The following is a 20,717-nucleotide window of genomic DNA, read 5'->3' as shown; positions in this document are numbered from 1 at the left end:
TCCCTTGGTCAGTTAACCAATAAACCCCCTAACCAGAGAGGGAATAGTAATTTTCGTCGCCCACGCGGCCAAAATTCCCAAAGAGGATCTAACTATTCCCAGGGGCAGGGTACACAGTGGAACAACAACCAACAGTCTACCCAGGGTTACGGCAGAGGTAATAGGAGAGGTTGTGGTAAAGGCAGAGGCAGCCCCAGCAAGGGAGGCGGCACGCTTCCACCAAAGCAGTGACGCTCAGTTCAGGGTCCCTTCTCACGCAACCCCAGTAGGGGCACGCATTTCAAACTTCACCCAGGCTTGGGAAGGGATCACATCAGACAGATGGGTGCTGTCAACAGTATCCATGGGATATTGTATGGAGCTACTGCAGCGTCCCCGGAACCATCCTCCACGACAAAGAGTACACTCCTTAGAACATCAGAAGATTCTCCTCGAGGAGATCGCCATTCTTCTACAAAAGGACGCGATAGAACTCGTCCCGGGACACCAGGTAAACAAGGGTATTTATTCAACTTACTTCCTTGTGCCAAAGAAAGACTTGACAATGCGCCCAGTATTGGACTTACGGCCTGCCAACAAGTATGTCAAGCCCCAAAAATTTCGTATGACCACGCTACAAGAGGTAATCCCCCTCCTAAAAAAGGGGGATTACATGGCAACCTTGGATATGAAAGATGCTTATTTTCATATTTCCATGTTCCCAGCGCACAGAAAGTACTTGCGCTTCAAGGTGGACAGTCAGCACTACCAATTCAAGGTACTGCCCTTCGGGATAGCTTCAGCACCAAGGGTATTCACCAAGGTACTGGCGGTGGCGGCTGCAAACCTACGCAGGGAGGCAATCCCAGTGTACCCTTATTTGGACGACAGGCTCATAACGGGGGAAACCCCAGGAATTTGCAGGACAAACATTCAAAGGACTATCGACCTCCTCCACGAGTTAGGCTTCTCAATCAACGAGAAGAAGTCAAGCCTGGTGCCAAGCACCTCCAAAACAATTCCTAGGAGCAATCCTGGATACCCAGGAGGGGTTGACCTTTCCTTCAGAAGAAATAATTCGGAATATACTACTGCAAATTCCGCATTATCAGTCCGGTCAACAAATAACGGTACGCAAAGCAATGCGTTTACTGGGCATGATGGCGTCATGCATTTACCTGGTCCCCCACGCGCGCCTGCGCATGCGTCCCATGCAGGAATGGTTGGCGAAACAGTGGTCTCAGGCAAGTGGTCAGTGGGACGATCTAGTGGTCGTTTCGCCAACACTGGTACAAAGTCTTCACTGGTGGACAAGAGAAAATATCGCACAGGGGAAACCCTTTTACGATCCCGAAGTACAGGCAGTAGTCACTACAGATGCATGTCTGATGGGGTGGGGAGCACACCATCTCCACCACACAGCTCAGGGTCTCTGGTCTCACTCAGTGGCCAAGAACCACATCAACCTGCTAGAGCTTCTGGCAGTATTCGGAGCGCTTCAGGCGTTCGAGCCCCACCTACTAAACCTGTCAGTGCAAATCCGGACGGACAGCACTACAGCCATGTTCTACCTGAACAAGCAAGGAGGGACTCGCTCGCCAAATCTGTCCAAGCTTGCCCAAAAAATCTGGATATGGGCACTCAGACGGAACATCTTCCTGTCATCACAACATGTTCCAGGGGAGCTCAATTCCCTAGCGGATGCTCTGAGCAGAGACTCCCTCCCAGAGGAACACAAATGGGTTCTTCACAGAGAGGTCGTAGAAGATCTCTTCTCTCAGTGGGGTTTCCCCACTATAAACTTATTCGCCACAAGCGAAAACAGACAATGCCCAGGATTTGCATCCAGGTTCCCCCAACCAGACTCCCAGGGGAACGCCCTGTGGATGAACAGGTCAGGGATGTTTGCGTACGCTTTTCCACCAACTCCTCTCATCAGGAAAGTGGTGAACAAGATGAACAGGGAGTCGATGACGCTCGTCCTAGTTGCTCCCATGTGGGCAAGACAACCGTGGTTCCCACACCTACGCAGGATGGCGGTGTGCGAGCCCATCAAACTTCCAGCCTGGTACAACCTACTGTCCCAGCACCAAGGTCAAACAGTGCACCAGCAACCCAACTCAATGAACCTGGCAGCATGGCTCCTGAGGTCATAGAGTTTGGACACCTCAATTTACCACAGAGGTGTATGGACATCCTAAAGGAATCTAGGAAACCAAACACAAGGCACTGTTACTTTGACAAGTGGAAGAGGTTCGTTATCTGGTGCCAGAGTAGACAAATCAACCCAGTTGATTGCACTCCTTCCACTATTGTTACATACATGCTCCACCTGCTAGATGCAGGATTGGTTTTTAACTCACTGAAAGTACTCCTGGCAGCCCTCTCGGCTTACACCACTTCCCATAGCAAGGTTTCGTGGTGGAAAGTACCAGTAGTTAAAGCCTTCATGGAAGGAGTAAAGAGACTTCACCCTCCTATTTCAAACCCACCACCAGGGTGGGAACTTAATGTGGTGCTAGCCAAGCTCATGGGCCCCCCTTTCGAACCCATGCATAAAAGCAGTCTCAAACACCTGACTTATAAAACCGCCTTCTTAGTAGCTATTACTTCTATAAGAAGGGTCAGTGAAATTCAGGCTCTGTCAGTGCAGGATCCCTTCTTTACTGTCCATAAAGACAAACTGGTTTTACGCACACACCCTAGGTTCTCGCCTAAATTTATATCAAAATTCCATGTAAACCAGTCCATCGAGCTTCCGGCTTTCTTCCAGAACCCGCAAAGCTCGGCTGAGGTGAAACTACACACCCTAGATGTGCGTAGGGCGGTCCTCTACTATGTAAATAAAACCAGACCGCTAAGAAAAACAGATCAACTGTTTTGTCTCCGTAGCTACAGGCAGAGAGGGGGATCGCGTCTCTAAAGGTGCCATCTCGAAGTGGATTATTAACTGTATCCAGCTGTGTTACTCACTCTCTGAAAAGACGCTGCCTTTTACGCCAAGGGCCCACTCTACTAGAGGCATTGGGGCCACTCTGGCTTTCATTGCAAATGTACCCCTTGACACCATTTGCAAAGCAGCTACTTGGAGCTCTATTCACACTTTTACTCCGCATTACTGCATTGACACCCATTCCAAGGCAGATACACAAGTGGGACAAGCGGTTCTAAGACACTTATTTGCTCATGACCCTTCTCACATCCCACCTCCTTCTTCTGGTACTGCTCGCTAATCTATGCACACTATGTGATCTAAGCAGATTCCACAAGCCTCAGAAGGGATACATTACTCACTGTAATCGTATTTCTGATGCTTGTATCTGCTTAGATTCACATGCGACCCACCCTTCCTCCCCTCCGAGAGAAGGCGCATGATTGCTTGTAGTCTTACCTTTCTGTCTATCTGCTTGGATTATCTGTACTCACGCTACTCCTCATGCTACCTCATGTCAGAAAAAATACAATCTGAGGATCCTAGACGCGTGAGGGATCTTGGGTACAGTGGACGCCACACTAGGGATAGTATTACTGGCACGCCCTGTGTCGACGCCCATTTTCGAGTTTCGAAAAACAAACTGTAATACTCTGCAGTTTCCACTAGATGTCGGCCTATGCACAGCATGTGAATCTAAGCAGATACAAGCATCAGAAATACGATTACGGTGAGTAATGTATCCCATATATATATATTTCTGAGGCTTGTGGAATCTGCTTAGATCACATGCTGTGCATAGGCCGACATCTAGTGGAAGCTGCGGAGTATTACAGTTTGTTTTTCGAAAGTCGAAAATGGGCGTCGACACAGGCGTGCCAGTAATACTATCCCTAGTGTGACGTCCACTGTACCCAAGATCCCTCACGCGTGTAGGATCCTCAGATTGTTTTTTTCCGCCATACTGGTCGGAAGCATCTTGCGGAGTTCCCTGGCCTTAGCCATACTTTTGCTGTTATTATAATTTTAATTCTTATTCATTCCCTTCCCCACCCCAACGTCGACCCTCAACCTCGACGACGGCTGGAGAAGTCATCGACCGTCGACTGCTGCACGACGGATCTGGGCCTCGGTAGGCCGCTGGCCTCGGCCCGGGCCTAGTAGGCCGCTGGCCTCGGCCCTTACAAGTAGGGAGAGTGGGGGGTGGTACATACTCTTCACTCTTGATATATAGTTACATTTATATATATTCCTACACTTAGCAGCCCGCTGCCTTAAGGTGCGTATGGAGGGTACCCCTTTTCAATTCTGCCCCAAGTGCAATCGCAAATACCCTTGGGTCGACAGGCACGCCACGTGCAATCTCTGCTTGCCGAGGGATCACCCCGAAGCGAACTGCAGAGCGTGTAGTAGGTTTAAACCTAAGACACTTAAGGACCGTTCGACAAAGCGTTGGGCCCACCACGCCAGGCAGGAGGCCATGGCAGCGGAGGGCGCCTTCAGCGATGGCAGCGACGCCGTACTTTCGGACGGCGAGGGCATTACGGCGTCGAAAGACAGCCGACGAGCGCAGGTCCCCGACCTCGGAAGGTCGTCCGGCAAGGCGGCTATGGGGAAGACCCCCGGCGACGCAAGCGCTACACACCTAACACACACTAAACACACTAAGACCAACCGGACCTCGACGACGTCGACTTCCCGGAAAGAGGCACAAAAAGAACGGTCCGACTCGGTGTCCTCTGGGCGCTCTCGATCGAGATCGCCTCACGACGCAAGGCAATCATCCACTCTTGCCAAGAGTGCCTCGCTACACACACTAACGGAAGTTCGATCGTCGGGAGACGAAGACGACTTCCACCCCCAGGCCGCGCTCCAAGATACCGAGACCGCGGTTAACATCAGTGAGGCCCCACGCCCGAAGCACACAGATACCTCTCCAGACCCTCGACGCCAGGCGTCGAAAGTCTCTGGGGCCCCCAAGGGACAGGGAAAACATTTTTCCACGCACGGAGAAGGGGGGAAACAGCGGAAAGCACAGCCTTCCACCCCTGTAAAGCCTAAGCAGACAAGCAAACACAAGTCTACCCTTGAAAATAAATCACCTGCTAAAGTAATACCCTGTTCCAGGGAATGGTCCAGTGAAGACATAGACAGGGTTATGTCTAGGATGTCTTCCTTGGCTGATTTTTATGATAAGAACCCAGAACACTTTCTTTCATATAACCCTCAAGGGGCCACACCCTCAGGCTCCTCCGATCCTATCCCGCTAAGTAAAGAGCCCCGGGTCGAAAGACCTGAACCCTTCAAGGTTCAGCCTTACTCCACTCCATATTCTACTCCACTCCCCAGTTATCAGGGACAAGTTTTCCCTGAAGAGGACCAGGAGTTTGCATTTATGGAAGAACAAACCGGGACAGATTACTATGCAGAGGATGAGGACCTGGAGGAGGGAGAAGATGAGCAGGAAATTTACAGAGTAGATTCCCCAGTACAAAGCGAAGCCCCAGTTACTGACTCTCCAGTTGATAACCAGCCCCTCCTTAACGAGGTTCTCGCTCGAGCAGCGGAACACTTCCACATCGACACCCACGGTGTACAGGAGGAAAGGGACTTCGCGGAGGAGTTTGTAGGAGAGAGAAGACCGGTCGCTCAGACCATCCCTATCCTCAAATCCATCCAACGAAGAATAGATCCTTCCCTGGTGAATCCTAACCTCACCAGAGCTGTCAACCCCAGAATTGAAAAGATTTTCCGGGCAGCCCAGTCTGACCCTCTGTATATAAAGGGACATCTTAAACCAGATTCCCTAGTGGTGACCAACACTAGAAAGAGGGCTGGCACGCCCTTATCTTCATCAGAAGCTCCTCCCGACAAGGAGAGCAAAAAACTTTACGGGTTTGGCAGAAAGGTAGCCTCAACGTCCGCCTACCAAGCAAGGATTGCGAATTCCACCACCCTGTTGGCTAGTTACAATTGCCATCAATGGGAAGAAGTCGCGGCGCTCATTGCCTCTGCTCCAGAACCGTTAAAGGGCCAGCTGGCTCGGATCTCGGCAGAGGGGAGAGCCGTGTCTGGTTGCATTTTAAAAGCAACTTTCGACGCCGCTGACAACGCAGGGAGATTGATAGCAGAAGGTACTGTTATCAAGAGACATGCGTGGTTACGGCAGTCGGGATTCAAGACAGAAACCCAGGCTTCTTTAATAGACAAGCCAGTGGAACCCGACCTATTGTTTGGGAAAGCGGTCGAAGACGCACTTAAAAATGCCAAAGATGAATATGAGACTCTCAAATCCCTTGGCCAGCTTACCAACAAACCCCCTAACCAGAGGGGGAACAATAATTTTCGTCGCCCACGCGGCCAAAATTCACAAAGAGGCAACTATGCCCAGGGACAAGGTACACAATGGAATAACAACCAGCAGTCTACCCAGAGTTACGGCAGGGGTAACAAGAGAGGTCGTGGAAGAGGCAGAGGCAGCCCCAACAAGGGCGGGGGCACGCCTCCACCAAAACAGTGACGCTCAGTTCAGGGTCCCTTGCCACGCAACCCCAGTAGGGGGACGCATTTCCACCTTCACCCAGGCTTGGGAAGGGATCACCTCAGACAGATGGGTGCTGTCAACAGTATCCGCAGGATATTGTATAGAACTACTGCAGCGTCCCCGGAATCATCCTCCACGACAAAGAGTGCACTCCCTAGAGCATCAAAGGATCCTTCTCGAGGAGATCGCCATTCTGCTAGAAAAGGACGCGATAGAACTCGTCCCAGGACACCAGGTAAACAAGGGTATCTATTCAACTTACTTCCTTGTGCCAAAGAAAGATTTGACAATGCGCCCAGTATTGGACTTACGGCCTGCCAACAAATATGTCAAGCCCCAAAAATTCCGTATGACCACGCTACAAGAGGTAATCCCCCTCCTAAAAAAGGGGGATTACATGGCAACCTTGGATATGAAAGATGCTTATTTTCATATTTCCATGCTCCCAGCGCACAAAAAGTACTTGCGCTTCAAGGTGGACAGTCGCCACTACCAATTCAAGGTACTGCCCTTCGGGATAGCTTCAGCACCAAGGGTATTCACCAAGGTACTGGCGGTGGCGGCTGCACACCTACGCAGGGAAGCAATCCCGGTGTACCCTTATCTGGACGACTGGCTCATAACGGGGGAAACCCCAGGAATTTGCAGGTCAAACATTCAGAGGACTATCGACCTCCTCCACGAATTAGGCTTCTCCATCAACGAGAAAAAGTCAAGTCTGGTGCCAAGCACCTCAAAACAGTTTCTAGGAGCTATCCTAGATACTCAGAAAGGATTGACCTTCCCTTCGGAAGAGAGAATTCGGAATATACTTCTGCAAATTCCGCATTATCAGTCAGGTCAACAGATAACAGTACGCAAAGCTATGCGGTTACTGGGCATGATGGCGTCATGCATTTACCTGGTCCCCCACGCGCGTCTGCGCATGCGTCCCATGCAGGAATGGTTGGCGAAACAGTGGTCTCAGGCAAGTGGTCATTGGGACGATCTAGTGGTCGTTTCGCCAACACTCGTACAGAGCCTACACTGGTGGACAAGAGAGAATCTCGCAAAGGGGAAACCCTTTTACGATCCCGAAGTACAAGCCGTGGTGACTACAGATGCATGCCTGACTGGGTGGGGAGCTCACCATCTCCACCACACAGCTCAGGGTCTCTGGTCTCACTCAGTAGCCAAGAACCACATCAATCTGCTAGAGCTTCTGGCAGTATTCCGAGCGCTAAGGGCGTTCGAGCCCCATCTACTGAACTTGTCGGTGCAGATCAGGACGGACAGCACGACAGCCATGTTCTATCTGAACAAGCAAGGGGGGACTCGTTCGCCAAATCTGTCCAAGCTTGCCCAGAAAATATGGATATGGGCACTCAGACGGAACATCTTCCTGTCATCGCAACATGTTCCAGGGGAGCTCAATTCCCTAGCGGATGCTCTAAGCAGAAACTCCCTCCCAGAAGAACACGAATGGGTCCTTCACAGAGACGTAGTAGAAGATCTCTTCTCTCAGTGGGGTTTCCCCACTATAGACCTATTCGCCACAAGCGAAAACAAACAATGCCCAGGATTTGCATCCAGGTTCCCCCAGCCGGACTCCCAAGGGAATGCCCTGTGGATGAACTGGTCAGGGATGTTTGCGTACGCTTTTCCACCAACTCCTCTCATCAGGAAGGTGGTGTACAAGATGAACAAGGAATCTATGACGCTCATCCTAGTTGCTCCCATGTGGGCGAGACAACCATGGTTTCCACACCTACGCAGGATGGCGGTGTGCGAACCCATCAGACTCCCAGCCTGGTACAACCTACTGTCCCAGCAACAGGGTCAAACAGTGCATCAGGAACCCAACTCTATGAACCTAGCAGCATGGCTCCTGAAGTCATAGAGTTTGGACATCTCAAATTACCACAGAGGTGTATGGACATTCTAAAGGAGTCCAGGAAACCAAATACAAGGCACTGTTACTTTGATAAGTGGAAAAGATTCGTTATCTGGTGCCAGAATAAACAAATCAACCCGGTTGATTGCACTCCTTCCAACGTGGTGACATACATGCTCCACCTGCTGGATGCAGGGTTGGTTTTTAACTCGCTGAAAGTACACCTGGCAGCCCTCTCGGCTTACACCACATCCCATAACAAGGTCTCGTGGTGGAAAGTACCAGTGGTTAAAGCCTTCATGGAAGGAGTAAAGAGACTTCACCCTCCTATTTCGAACCCACCGCCAGGATGGGACCTCAACGTGGTGCTAGCTAAGCTCATGGGACCCCCATTCGAACCCATGCATAAAAGTAGTCTCAAACACCTGACTTATAAAACGGCCTTCTTAGTAGCCATTACCTCCATAAGAAGGGTCAGTGAAATTCAGGCTCTGTCAGTGCAGGATCCTTTCTTTACTATCCACAAGGACAAACTGGTTTTACGCACACACCCTAGGTTCTCACCTAAATTCATATCCAAGTTCCATGTAAACCAGTCCATCGAGCTTCCGGCTTTCTTCCAGAACCCGCAAAGCTCGGCTGAGGTGAAACTACACACCCTAGATGTGCGTAGGGCGGTCCTATACTATGTAAATAAAACCAGACCGCTAAGGAAAACAGATCAACTGTTTGTCTCCGTAGCTACAGGCAGAGAGGGGGATCGCGTCTCTAAGGGCGCTATCTCGAAGTGGATTATCAACTGTATACAGCTGTGTTACTCTCTTTCTGACAAGACTCTGCCTTTTACGCCAAGGGCCCACTCTACTAGAGGCATTGGTGCCACTCTGGCTTTCATTGCAAATGTTCCCCTCGACACCATTTGCAAAGCGGCTACTTGGAGCTCTATTCACACTTTTACTCAGCATTACTGCATTGACACTCATTCCAAGACAGATACACAAGTGGGACAAGCGGTTCTAAGACACCTGTTTGCTCATGACCCTTCTCACATCCCACCTCCTTCTTCTGGTACTGCTCGCTAATCTATGCACAGCATGTGATCTAAGCAGATTCCACAAGCCTCAGAAGGGATACATTACTCACCGTAATCGTATTTCTGATGCTTGTATCTGCTTAGATTCACATGCGACCCACCCTTCCTCCCCTCCGAGAGAAGGCGCATGATTGCTTGTAGTCTTACCTTTTCTGTCTATCTGCTTGGATTATCTGTACTCACGCTACTCCTCATGCTTCCTCATGTCAGAAAAAATACAATCTGAGGATCCTACACGCGTGAGGGATCTTGGGTACAGTGGACGTCACACTAGGGATAGTATTACTGGCACGCCTGTGTCGACGCCCATTTTCGACTTTCGAAAAACAAACTGTAATACTCCGCAGCTTCCACTAGATGTCGGCCTATGCACAGCATGTGAATCTAAGCAGATACAAGCATCAGAAATACGATTACGGTGAGTAATGTATCCCATATATCACTAATTCCTGGGAATCCCCATAGATATGTATGAAAATATGAGGTCACCTCAACATTGATGATCAGATTAGCCGCTGCCCTCACAGAATGTGCAAGTGCTCAAGCATTAAGACAGGAGAGAGACTTGAAGCCACGAGCAATGTGTATACCATACCATAGCATATATAGAGGAAATGGATCAGAAATTTCCAGGAAGAGGCACGCACCCTAACATATACTGAGATTAGAAGATGGCTGTGGTTTTCAAATGTGGATGTACGTGAAATGTTCGATCAAAAATACTGAGGCAGAGAATGCATATATTTTTTTTTTTTTATTCAAATTGTTCTACTTGAAATGCAGGGGGTCATCCCCGCAGGCAAACATTCCCCCCTTATCATATTCTATCTCCTTGCCCCACTCTCCTTCTATTTTTGTACAACAAAGTCAAAACATTTGAATAAAAAAATGTGGCATTTTCTGCCTCAGTATCTTCTCATTCGAAATGTTCTACTTATACCTTCAAATGGTGCGGCCTTAAATGAACCAAGAAACAAATGACTTTTGCTAAGCCCACATAAACCAGGATTGAGGCTTTTTGGAGAGCATACCCAGAGATCTAAATCTCACTTCTGGATGGACAGTTTTGGGACTGCCAACATTTTTGGCACTGAGATTAAATGAGTTGCCCAAGTCCACACACTATGGTTAAGTGCTAATGCTGGGATTTTAGTGTCATTTTGGTGCTGGAACCTACATCAAGTTGCACTTCTTTTTTTAATGTTGGAATTTTAAGAACGCAAATAATCTGTTTTCTAAAAATGACTTGTCTGCTTGTGTTTGTCGTTTGACACAGACTAACCGATTCTTATTCATGATGTAAAGAACATTTGAAAGTATAGAAAAAAAGCAAATTTATTTTTACTTGAAATAAGACCTGAAAATGAGCTTGCTAGAGGGCTGTGCCATTTGTTACTCTCTTCTGCCTAGAACCTCCTCCCCTTACATAGCATTCATTAAATGAAAGAGCAAGGCTTTAGACATGCCCATTCATATTGATGAAATTCATAAATCTGTCAAATATTTGTGTAAAGCTAAAGCACCAGGACCTGATGTCTTTTCCATGTACTTTTTTAAGTCATTTGTCATCTTATTTGATTCCTAAATGCAGTACGTTATTTTCACACTTTCAAAGTTTCTTTATTTGAAGCATTGCTCATACGTTTCCCTAAGGCTGATAAGGATAGTTCTTGGCTGAAGAATTATAGACCAATTTCACTAATCAATACTGACTGCTAAATATTTGGTAAAGTACTAGCCAATAGAATCGAGCCTTTTATATTCAAGTTATTGAAACTTGATCAAGTGGGCTTTATAAAAGGGCGGTTTATGTCCGCTAATAATAGATTATATTTTGATATGTTAATGTTATCCAAATGATGGCTATACGGCTGTGGCTTTGGATGCTGACCAAGCCTTTGACAGGGATGACTGGGATTTAAAAAAAAGATTTTAATCACTTCAATGGCAAGCTTTGGGCCCAACCAATATAGCTTTAGTTAAATCATTATACTCTGATTCAAAGACATCAAGTTTTATGACTGGTCAATTTTCCACATTTTACATTAGAGGTACTCGCCACGGATGCCTATTGTCCCCATATCTTAGTCACTCTTTCTGTTGAGCCCCTACTAGAGCTTATTAGAAGATGCTTTACCGTTCCTGGTATAATGTGTGTGAAAGTTGGGCCTGTGCGGATGGCTTTCTGATTTTGATGTTAAAATCCAAATATTAATCTTAAGAATCTATTAGAAGTTATTAAACTATTTTCTGATGTTTCAGGGTACAAGTGAACTAAAGAGAATTCTTAAATTCTACCCCTAAATTCTTTGTTTATTAAGAATGAAATACATTAATTGGGTATCAAATGGTGTTCAGATTATATTAAATTCTTGGGCATTGTGATCTTTTGTTCTATCAAAGTCCAATAAGCGTAATGCAGATGACCTGTTGAATAAGATTAAGAACTCAATTGCCACTTGGTCTCTTCTATCTTTAACATGGTGGGGCAGATTGGAAACGATTACAAGGATTTGATCCGCCTGCTATCTTATTTTATCTACAAATGCTCCCGCTTCCATTATCTTTTTTAAAATCTATGAATACTATTGTATGTAATTTTCTGTGGGTAACTAAAAAGCAAAACATTATTTCTTTGACTAAATTATATATAAATCTCATGACAATTGGGGAGTTAGATTTCCCAATTTGAGATAAAATCATGAAGCGTTTATACTTAAACAGGCTCAATCTTGGCTTGTAAAGGACAGTATGGATGATATTCCTGCCTGGCTAGCTGATGAAAAAGAACTAGTACAACCATTTTCTGTCCTTGACTTGGTTTTTAAAGTTCTCAAATCCAAATCTGATTACTCTAAGCCAATTAGTTCAACTCTGTTGCTGCTTAGGGAATTTCTATTTTCACATATAGATAACCTGTCAAATTCGCTTTCACCGTATTTATGGTGTAATAATAAGATCACAGTGAGGGGGCCCTCCTTTGGAAACCATGGCTCAATAAAGGGTATTACGTTTATATGTCAGATTTTTTTTTTTTAGGGCCCAATCATCTTTCATTTAGTGATCTCAAAATGATATTCTTCCCTTTCACTGTCTCCCCTTCATCAATATTGTAAACGTATATATCCATATATTGATAATTTGATGTTATTTGATATCTTAACTATACCAGTGATCGAGATTAAAATGTCTTGAGTCTAGAACACTATTTAGAGCTTCACATTTTTATAGATTGGTTACTGTTACCAAATATATTAAAGTGAAATGGCCAATAGAAGAGCAATGGGAAAGTGATTGCACTATGGCATTTCAAAGTTTTGAATGGTTAGTTGTATGGAAGAAAGTCAAACGAGTAGCTCCATAAGCAAACCCAACCCAAATGTTAATCTTCTTTACGCATAGATCCTTCGTTAGAGGCGAGCATTATGCTTCATCTTCTTTATTTCTACTCTTCTAGCAGATTTCAATCTTCATATTTATTAATTAAAATCGTATCTTTTTTTTCCTTAACTTAAAATAAGAAAAACACTTCAACTTCCATGAATATCAGTGTCTCTGCTAGTCCCATGAGCCACCTCCTGGCCAGGTCCTTTCTTCTTCTTTTCTGCTCTTCCAATAAGTTAAGTTGCATTGCATTTGGCGAAGGTTTGTTGATGTTATACTATACGTTTTTCCTCAATTTACCGCGTTATAGGTTTGAAATCAAGTTGTACTTGCCCTTGTATCAAGCAAAGTGTATTTTGAAACTACTCATGTTGGGTGGATAGATGGCGTTCCGCGCTCTTTAGCAGCAGCAGCGACCGCAGAGCGAGCGCGGGAAAGGAAAACAGTCACAGCCGGACCCGCAAGTAACTGACTCGCTTATTGGACACCGGGCAGTGATCTGTGCAGCCAGCCTCCTACCAGACGCCCTGCGGCTGAGAAAAGCCACACTTTCTGCTTCTCGGCTGCATTGGCGTTTGGTGTTCGGTGAGAGGGAGAGATTACGTTGAATGTACATGCGCAACTATGCACGCACAACTGCGCACACCTCCGAAAAGGTGCTTTTTTTTTTTTTTCTTTTTTTTCTTTTCTTTGAAGTCACTTAACTGCTTCTCGCTCAGAGGTTAGACATGCCCTGGTCCTTGGGGAATTTCAGTCCATCACCGCCACAAATGAACACGGAGCAACCTGCACGTGCTGGCAGACACGGATCGAAGTGTCTGATGGAGTGCTTCTCATCCTTAGTAGCCAGCTGCAGACAGAATAACCTGCAAGCACAGTGTTAGAAGTGTGTAAGCACCATTACCCAAGAATACAAACGGCAGCAGAATTCCAGATCACTGCTCATATCTAGAGCTCCCATACCTGTGCCAATTTACAGCCAGTAAGAAAGCTGAGCACATTGAATTTTGTGCATGTATCCATGGGACACCCCCCCCCCCCCCCAGCTCCACCACCCTCCCCTGCGGACGTACCCTTCAGCCTGCATTGTTCAGGCAAGCAGGCACCAGAGAACAAATGCCGCAATATAGAATCTGATAACGGGAGCGTCAAGAGTCGGGAACAACAATTTTTGGAGGACAACTAAGAAGTTACGGTCAGTTTTAAGAGGATTTTGGGGGTTTCCCTGGTGAACGTGGTATCTCAAGGGGTGTGCCCTCTCCATGATAGGCTAGCTGCCCTGGAATCTTGAATTGGGGACGGTCTGAAGAAACAAATACCAATGTGGTCAAAAGCACAACCTCCCAATAGCCTAGCGCTAAGGCAATTGAGAAGGGGAGTGAACAGACCCGTAAACGCAAACAACTTATGACTCCCCCGGGTCATGACAAGGAGGGAATTGGAAGGCCCCCTCAGGCAGTCGACGCATTAAGGAAGCTAAAAGACGACCTTCATGTTGCAGTCGACTGTGCGGAACCTCCTACTCCCTTCCCCAGGGGCGCACAATATAGGGAATGACGACTCCTTGGTAGAGTCGATGATTTCCGACTCTGTAACCTCCCAGAAACCAAGAGCAGGAAGAGGCAACGCAAAGAGAAGCATTTAGAGGAGCCCAGAGAAGAATGTACAGACACGTTGGACCCAGAGTTAATGGTGCATTCAAGGTCAAACGACTGCCTACCGTCACTGAGTGGCGGCTTACATGACGCAAAGGTTACGTGAACCTATGGAGAAAGAAGTGAGATTGAGAATGTGGTCAGAATGTCCCAGACCGGAATTACCTGGGAAAGTGGCGGAAACACCAGAATTAGATCCGAAGATCACTTTCATATCAAAAGCCTCTAGAGACCTTAGGAAAGGCATGGACTGTGCATGGAAGGGCTGCCAAGAACTGGTACTAGACATGGCCAGTCCCATAGCCAAGATTATGCACTTAGCCGAGAGGGCAAAGGATACTTGGAAGCCAGTGGATCCGGACACCCTAGCAAATTGGGCACGACGAGCTGTGTTCCTCATCGGAGATGCAAATTGTGCCCTTTTGCCTGTGAGGAGGAGAAGAGGGCTGCTACTGAAGCTGGGAGATCTAGCATCCTGTGAAGCCTGCAAGGCCACGCAAGGACTCGTATTCGGCAAAGCATTCACTAAAGAGAGGTTGTTTTGTGGGCACATATTTGTCCCTCGAAAAAGTGCAAACATCCATCAAAAGGATTTTCACCTCAGTTTTGCCTAGCACCCGACGCACTAGAGGTTGTGCCCCCGGTCACTACAAGTCCCAGAGGAGTCCTCAGAACCCAAGAGCGCACTATTGGGATTACCGGCATGAGGGTGTGGCAACAGAGGACGCAGAGGTCGAGGCTATTACCAACATCCAGGAACACAAGCGAGTGAGCGGGTCTACCTACCCCCTGTTGTGGGGCAGGACACTGTGTTATTCTTAAGAAATTAGGAAACTCTTTCAAATGACTCGTGGCTACTGCAGACAGTGTCAGGCTTTCCGCTAGAGTTCGTAGCACCACCGATGCAACACTTCAGTCAATTTGCGCACACACGCAAAGAAGGCGAGCTTCTAGAGGGAGTTGAGTTGATGCAGCTAGCGAGCAAAGGTGCTATAGAGCAAAGCGATGGGCTGTTATTGTTTTTATGAACAATATGTTCCTGGTTCACAGGAAGGAGAAAGGGAGACCAGTGATCAACCTGAAGGAGCTGAACAACTGGTTGGTCTACAGGCACGTCAAAAGTCTGAGACATTCTCCGGAAAGGAGACTGGCTGGTGCGGTTGGATTTGAAAAATGCCTACCGTAGCATCGCAATTGCCAGGGAAGACTGCAGGTACCTCTGTTTCCTATTGAACGACCAGATGTGGTTATTTTCATGCCTCCCGCTCGGGCTTGCACCTGCACACTGGGCCTTCACCAAGGTCATGAGATCAGTGACTGTAGGCATGCGTGAGAAGGGTATTTGCATTATCGTGGATCTGGACGATATCACCATGCTTTCGGGCGACAAGCGTGTGCTTGCCAGTCATTTGCAATGGGCGTCCCAGTTTCTGTCCTCCCTGGGGTTCCTGATAAACCAGGAGACATGAGAGCCGATACCCAGACAACACCTAGAATTTCTGGGCTTCATAGTAGATACGAGTGCCACCATGGAGATGCAAGCTCCCAAGATGAGCGCAATAGAGAAAGACCTCAGAGCGGTGCTAACGAGATCCATGATATCTCTGCGGTCCCTTGCGAGAATTGTCGGCCTGCTGGCAGCGTCCCTACATTCATCTTTCCAGGCCCCCTACACTACAGAGCCCTGCAAAGGCTAAAGATTCTACACCTGCAAGGGGCTCTAGGATACCATCAACTGGTACCCCTGGATCATGAAGGGAAGCTGGAACTCAATTGGTGGCTTCAGAACATGGAAGCCTGGAACAGGCGGGCCATTTTCATGGACGTCCCGGAGCTCCTCCTAGTCTGACGCCAGCAGAGCAGGCTGGGGGGCAAGAAGCAGCCATCTGGAAACGGGTGGCAAGTGGTCGCAGGAGGAGCTGTCACTCCACATAAATTGTTTAGAATTACTCTTTGGCTCTTTTGCGATCAAGGCCTTCATGAAGGGCAAAGTAGAGTGTTGTATCCTGCTCAGGATGGACAACATCTTGTCGGTCCGATATATCCACCACCTAGGCGGCATGTGGTCGTGAATGCTAGTGGTATTTACCAAGGCTTTTTGGCATTACTGCCTCAATCGAAAAATATCTGACAGCAGAGTACCTCCTGAGCGTGCAGAACGTGATAGCGGATTGGAACTCATGTTACTGGTACAACTCCAGCGACTGGATGTCCACAGAGGGAATAGCCGCTCTCTGGGCTCCCCCTAGACCTCTACCTGTTTGCAGCCAGTTTGAACAAACAGGTACTACGTTTTTCAACTGGAAGCTGGACCTGGTTGCTCAGGGGACAGACACGTTTCTTCAAGCATCTTTGAATGAAGTCCCGTCCCCCCACCCCTTCATGATGCAGGGAGGGAGGGTGTGTGTGTGTGTGTGTGTTTTCGTGTGTGTTTGTGTTTTCGTGTGTGTGTGTGTTTGTGTTTTCGTGTGTTTGTGTTTTCGTGTGTGTGTGTTTTCGTGTTTTCTCTGGGAGAATCTGCTGTTGGACCCAGCAGTTAATTGTCATCCTCTGTTGAAGACCGGGCAGCTGTCACTGATAGCGTGCAGTATATCTGGAGTAGATGGCGTTTGCCAGGCCTTTCGGGTTCAGCTGCAGAACTCATTAAACAGTCCTGGGCCCCTTCTAAGCTCAAAGGTTACGAGGCAGCGTGGGGATATGGTGCAGCAAGTGCAGTCTTCAAACTATTTCGGACCCTTCAGTGCAAGAACTCATTTTTCTGGCATCACTAGCCAGAGCGGGGAAAGCTTTTCAAACCATAGGGGTCTACAGATTGGTGAACTCAGCTGGCCACGAACCGTTAGACGGAGTGCCTATGAGGAGGGTGGGGCACCCTGCCGTAGTGAGGTTAATGCGGGCCATGAGAAGAAGTCCCTCCTGCCCCCCGTCCTAAGTACGTACGATTATGGGACATCGATGAAGTCTTGCTGCTTTTTAGTAGCTGGCCGCGTACATGAGCATTTACTTTCGGGAAAATTGCTGATGCTTCTATGCATAGTGTCCTGTCGGAGCGTGCCAGATGTTAAAGCCCTCTAGGTAGATAGGAAGTCCTTTGGCCCAGATGGAGTACATTTTTCAATCGCGAAATGGACTAAATGCCACTCGCCGGTTGTCTCGTACCCCTATTTTTTTCAGAACAGCCGAAGTTGTGTGTTGCCAACGGTAACAAAGAATATGAGGCAAGGGCGGAGAAGGTGAGACCTGTAGGGGTGTCACAGTTTCTTATAATACACAGGAAGGCATTTATGGCGGTGGCAACAGACACTATTGCACGATGGGTGCGAGAGATCATGTCTCTGGCAGGCATTGATGTGACGCGATTCAGAGATCATCCAATTAGGGGAGCCATGGCTTCCAAAGCTTTCGGAGTGTGAGCTAAGCTTCAAGACATCCTGAAAGCTGCCGACTGGGCTAGAGATCACTTTTAGGACCTTTTACTTCAAGCCCAGTAGTGAATAGTTTTGAACAAGCATCATGCTCGCCTCCGGTCTTGGCATAGAATAAAGATTACCCCTGCTGTAGCTAAGGCAGTCTTGATTCTATTAAAGACACGGGGGCGAGCATTATCCCACCCAGGACACAAGGCGTAGGGAGATGATGGCTATGTTAATGAATGTAGTTTATTTGTACTATATTGCGTCATGTTGCCCTCCCCATATGCGTCTTCTCTTGCAGGGGATGACCAGAAATGTGGATGAGGATTTGAGAACAGCAGTGGCGACGTTTCACTGGCAAGTTAGTTGGCGGTGACCTGGAGGAGGTTCATATCAGAGGTCGTCTGTTCAGGCACAGTTCGAATAGGCGTGTTATTTTGGACAGTTGGAGTGTTCAACGTTGGTTTCGGATGTTAGTTGGAAAGCGTCAAAGATGAGGAAAGGACCTGGTCATGAGGTGGCTCATGGTACATGGGCAGGATATGGTCATGGGACTAGCAGGGATTCATGGGATTTGAAGTTTGGAAAGTGTTTTTCTTATTTTAGTTGGAAAAAAAAAGATTTCATTAAATAACTATGAAGATTTAGATCTGCAGGAAGTGTAGAAATAATGAAGTTGAAGCATAATGCTCCCCTCCGTATCTTTAATAGAATCAAGACTCCCTGCGCTACAGCAGGGGTAATCTTCATTAAAATGATTTGATTGTACGTTTTCTAATGATGGGAACTGCTAGTCATGTCACACTACTGTCTGCTCCCTTAAGCATATGTTATTGAACTGTTTTTATTTGAAAAAATTGGACATTAGTTTTGAACTCTTTAGCTCACATGTTTTATGTTCTTGTTCACCTTATATTCTCCAATATTTTATTAGGAAGTTCTATCTTTTAACAATGGGAAAGGCGCTATATAAATGACTACCACAATACAATACAACTCCACGGTTATTGATCACTCGTTCACTATAAATGGTTTATTGCAATTTCAATTCACATGATTACATCTAATTGGACAACATTTTCAGAACATCACAATATTTGGGTGGGGGAATAATATCTGTAATGTTCGTCGAACAGCAACATGTGATGCCAATAACCCATCGACATTTGTAAAATATGAATTGAAGTGGCATCTGTTTATTAATTATTTGACAAATACCTAGTTGGTCTGCTTGAGTGGTGCTTTCTCCACTCTATTACTATAAGTGGAGTTAAGTAATATGTTATCAAATGGTGTTTGTTTATTTGTTTGGTAATGCGCACCAAGCCCTTGGATAGACGGGTGCTTAGTTACAGTGCAAAGGTAGCAATACATAGAGCAGTCATTGCAATAGGAGCAAAATACAAGGTACAAGATGCATCAAATACAAAGCAATGTTCTTGGTAAATCAAGGAAGAATTATCATGAGTATCAGTATATGCACACATACATATATGTATATACAACCTTACATGTCTGTGTTATCATATATCCATGGTACATTCAAATATGACAGAGCAGACGACTATGCGTGCACAGTTAACCAAACGGCAGTGTAGTTTGGAGGAAACAAAGGGTCGTGTAGGGGCTGGAGAGGTAGAAGTGTAGTTCGTCAGTTAGGTGTCATTAGTGTGTAGCCAATTGAGTATCTTCTGTCTGAGTTTAGGGTAGGGTTGTTCTAGTCTGAGGTGAACTGCTAATTTGTTCCAACATTGTGCAGCTTTAACAGGGAAACTGGTTCCTCCTGCTGTCGAGCGCTTGAACCTGGAAATCTCCAACATAAAGGAGTTGGCAGATCTCGTAGGGCGGGTAGTTGTTCTCCTAGTAATTTTATCCATTAGGTATGGAGGTGCTAGGTTATTCAGGCATTTGCAGGTGAGGGATGCTGTTTTGAAGAGAATTCTGTCTGTTATTTTCAGCCAGTTAATCTCTTTCCTAAATTCGGTAATATGCTCTCTGCAAGGGATGTTCAATGCTGCCCTCAGGGCGTTCTTCTGCAGTCTTTGAATTTTGTCAGTAATATATTTGTTGGCTCCTGAGTACAGGGCATTACAGTAATCTTATCTTGACATAAGAGCATTGGCTAGTGTGGTGCAGCTCGCTCTCAAGAGGTATGGTCTGGAAGCTCTGATGAGTTTGCAAGTATACGTTGTGGATGAGGCGAGGGAATTGACTTGCTTTTTAAGAGTGAGCGAGGAGTCCAAGTAGAATCCTAAGGTTTTAACTACAGACATCACCTTGATAGGGTTGTTATCAATGTTAAAGGATGTGTAGTTTGGGCTGAGTTTTCGGATATTGGCTTCATAGCCTAAGATTAGTAACTCTGTTTTTTCGTCATTCAGGCAGAGGCCATAGGATGCCATCCATGCCTGAATGAGGGTGTATATTTTGTTCACCAAGGCTGAGTCCGCCTCGAAGTTGCCCGAAAGGGGTATGAGGATCTGTGTCATCTGCATAATTAGTGTAGGTGACACCCAGTCTAGCCAACTTGTCAAACAGAGGCTTGGTGAAGATATTATACATAGTAGGGGAGACACAGGAACCTTGTGGGACCCCGCAGGTTATTTTGATGGGGTCGGCAGAGGCTGAAGTAGAGAAGACTCTCATGGTCCGGTTAGCGAAGGAGGATTGGACCCAAGCTATAGCATCTTTGGTGAAGTTGGCGGCAGATTGGAGGTGGTTGCACAACACTACATGGTCCACCAAGTCGAACGCTGCCGACAAGTCCAGTAGGAGTAGCAAAGCTATTTTTCCATTATCCTTTAATTCTTCAAAATTTGTCTTGAGGTCTAGCAGCGCTGTTTC

The 20,717-nt window shown here is 46.8% G+C and overlaps 1 protein-coding gene across 2 annotated transcripts in view; it reads left to right on the top strand.

Annotated features, from left to right (window-relative positions):
* Nucleotides 1–20,717, top strand: part of PLEKHM2 (pleckstrin homology and RUN domain containing M2) — a 775,621-nt gene that overhangs the window by 142,542 nt on the left and 612,362 nt on the right. The window lies entirely within an intron of this gene.

This window comes from Ambystoma mexicanum, chromosome 8 (assembly GCF_040938575.1).
Source record: "Ambystoma mexicanum isolate Mex_15411 chromosome 8, UKY_AmexF1_1, whole genome shotgun sequence".
Classification (NCBI taxonomy): domain Eukaryota; kingdom Metazoa; phylum Chordata; class Amphibia; order Caudata; family Ambystomatidae; genus Ambystoma; species Ambystoma mexicanum.
This window is presented reverse-complemented; position numbering and strand designations above follow the sequence as displayed.